This window comes from Hypanus sabinus, unplaced genomic scaffold (assembly GCF_030144855.1).
Source record: "Hypanus sabinus isolate sHypSab1 unplaced genomic scaffold, sHypSab1.hap1 scaffold_495, whole genome shotgun sequence".
NCBI lineage: Eukaryota > Metazoa > Chordata > Chondrichthyes > Myliobatiformes > Dasyatidae > Hypanus > Hypanus sabinus.
The window spans coordinates 330,001-333,109 of record NW_026781363.1 but is presented as its reverse complement, the minus strand read 5'-3'; positions in this window follow the sequence as shown (position 1 = coordinate 333,109).

Sequence of the window (3,109 nt, the reverse complement as noted above, 5' to 3'; positions counted from 1 at the left end):
AAGACTCTGAGCTTTGTTCCCTCAGGCTCGAAAGTTTTGGGATTTATATTGACACATATATACACCGAACACTGTCAACTTTCCTTTATTTCATTAAGTTACTATACACTAATAAAGAGAATGATTTTAACACCAAAACCAGACTCCTGTGTGAACTCTCTTGCTGCTGGTTCGTTTCCAAAACGTTTCAGTTCGTAACACAGTTTTATAAAACTAGTTAGACCACATCTGGAGTGTTTCATACAGTTCTGGTCGCCCCCATTCTCGGAAGGATGTCGGGGCTTTGGAGAGGGCACAGAAGAGGTTTACCAGGACACTGCCTGGATTAGAGGGCATGAGCTACAACGAGAGGCTGGACAAACTTGTGTTGTTTTCTCCAGAGCGGCGCAGGCTGGGGTGAGACTGGATGGACGTTTATAAGATTACGAGAGGAATAGATAGAGAGAACAGACGATATATTTTTCCTGGGGGTTGAAATGTCTAATACATTTAAGGTGAGAGGAGATGTGAGCGGCAAATTTGCTTCTTTCCACAGACTAATGAGTAGCTGGAGTCTCTGCCTGGGGGGGGGGGGGGGGTGGGATCCACCAATCCCGACACGTGATCCCATTTGCCCCTCCCATTTAACCGCAGATGCCGCGCGTCTGTTCCCGGGCCCCGCCTCCCGATGATGTAACAATCTCTCCGCGCATGTTCACAGTCTCCGGGTGGACGGTGTTATCCTCTCCGCTCAGAGCTGAAGTTGGTCGGCTGTGTGATCGGGAAAGATTTTCGTCTCTTCGGGATCACTGTCTGGGGGCCGAAGATATCACTTTCCCATCGGTAAGTACTGAGCCGAATCCCGAGCGGGGAGATCCGATGTTGGCCGTGAGCACCGAACTGAGGGCCAGTTAATCATTTATTTTCCAGTTATCTGGGCTCGTCAGAAATGTGTCGACTCCACTTAATCTGCATTAAACGATCCAAACCAGGAGCCCAGGCTGTCTGTTTCTGCAGAATTTAAATAGAAGTCCCGCCGACAGGTCACGTGAGGCTGTGTGTTGCAGATTCGCCCCGCCCTCCGCGTTGTGACACAAGATCACATGGTGTGATTTTGGCCACTGAGTCCCATTAATTTCCCGAACTCGTCTCGCTTCCAGAGGCTCCTCGCTTTTGTCCTTGAGAGAAATGATTAAATTAAAGACGGTACTTAAGGAGTCCATTTAGAATGTGCTGACACAGAAAGAGCGTGCAAAGCAACTTGCAGGGCAACGTATAAACCAATTTGCAAAATCAGGATGAAACAATAGCTTGCTGATTAAAGAAGCGATACGGGTAACGGGAAGACATGCTTGACGGTTGAACAATAACGGTATTAATGCGCAGAGGCTGATAAGTGGGCCAAAGGGTAATCACATTTGTAATTTTGTAATGAGATTAAGGAAGAATGTCTGCACCTCACATGGGTGCAACTCACAAAGTCGTAAACAAGTAGGGTATAAAAAACTGTGCAAAGTGTAATTCGGCACTCAATCTAGCAGGAGCTGGTTGGGTCCGACTCTGCAGACTCGAAAAATAAAGCTTACCGTTCTGCAAATTGCTGAGACTCAGTGTGTTTCTGACAACGTAGGGGCTCGTCCGGGATCCACACTCCGGCCGCGGTGGACACGAGGAAGGACATCGGAGACGGTGCACCCCGCCGAGTTTGGCGGTCCCTGACTCCTTGCTCGTCGCTCCGACGCGGCTTGAGCGAGTGATATCCGGACAGCGCAGAGCGGTAAACGGGGAGAAGGGGACAGTACCTGGTACTGGAAGTCCCCAGGACGCACCGGGTAAGTGCCTACTATTATAGTAGAAGGGTGCGGGAATAAGTAAGGACGGAGAAGATCGTTGTCAGAAACACACTGAGTCTCAGCAATTTGCAGAACGGTAAACTTTATTTTTCGAGTCTGCAGAGTCGGACCCAACCAGCTCCTGCTAGATTGAGTGCCGAATTACACTTTGCACAGTTTTTTATACCCTACTTGTTTACGACTTTGTGAGTTGCACCCATGTGAGGTGCAGACATTCTTCCTTAATCTCATTACAAAATTACAAATGTGATTACCCTTTGGCCCACTTATCAGCCTCAGTGCATTAACACCGTTATTGTTCAACCGTCAAGCATGTCTTCCCGTTACCCGTATCGCTTCTTTAATTAGCAAGCTATTGTTTCATCCTGATTTTGCAAATTGGTTTATACATTGCCCTGCAAGTTGCTTTGCACGCTCTTTCTGTGTCAGCACATTCTAAATGGACTCCTTAAGTACCGTCTTTAATTTAATCATTTCTCTCAATGTCCTGGAGCTTTATGGCTGTTGTGCCTTCTCCCGGACTGGGGTGGGTGAGAAAGGAGAACGTCCCAGGTTGTGGGAATCTTTTATTTCACTGCCTGCTTTACCGAGGACTGATCTGGATCCAAAAGACTGTGCAGTTCCTCTCAGTCACGGGCAGAGCAGTTACCATGCAAAGCGTGAAGCGTCCGGATGGGAAATTCTATAGTGTGTTGATAAAAATTTGGTGAGGATCAAAGTATATATGACAAAGTGCTTGTTGTTTCTTCTATCTTTGTCATTTTTGTATAATTAATTCAGTAGCTGCGGTGTGTTCTGACGTCTCCGGACCGGCTTTTCCATGTTTACAACAGTAGAAATAGACCCGTGAGTCTGGTGTTCAAACTGTGTGAGGGGACCCCTCACCGACACCAGTCTGTCACTCGGTGGAAATCAGGCAGAATCTCAAGTTGCACTAAAAACGAAATGTTTGAAGTCATTCTGACGAAACGTCATTAACCTGAATTGTAAAGTTTGTTCCTTTCCCCGTAGCTGTTCCTTACCTGCTGAGTGTTTCTGGTAATTCCACTTTCTTTTTATTACATTTAACCTGGAAATGGAAATGACTCGATCTGTGATAGTAGAACAGTAAAGAAAGCAGAACTTTTCCCTGTCAATTATCCTGGAACCAGTTTGTCTGTTATTGCTGGAAATGTGTTCAGTACAGTTGTTGCTAAGGAGGTTCACATGAATAATCTCAGGAGTGATAGAGATGGTTCTGGACCTGGAGTTCAGAGGGACGGTGGGGGTGGTGGGGG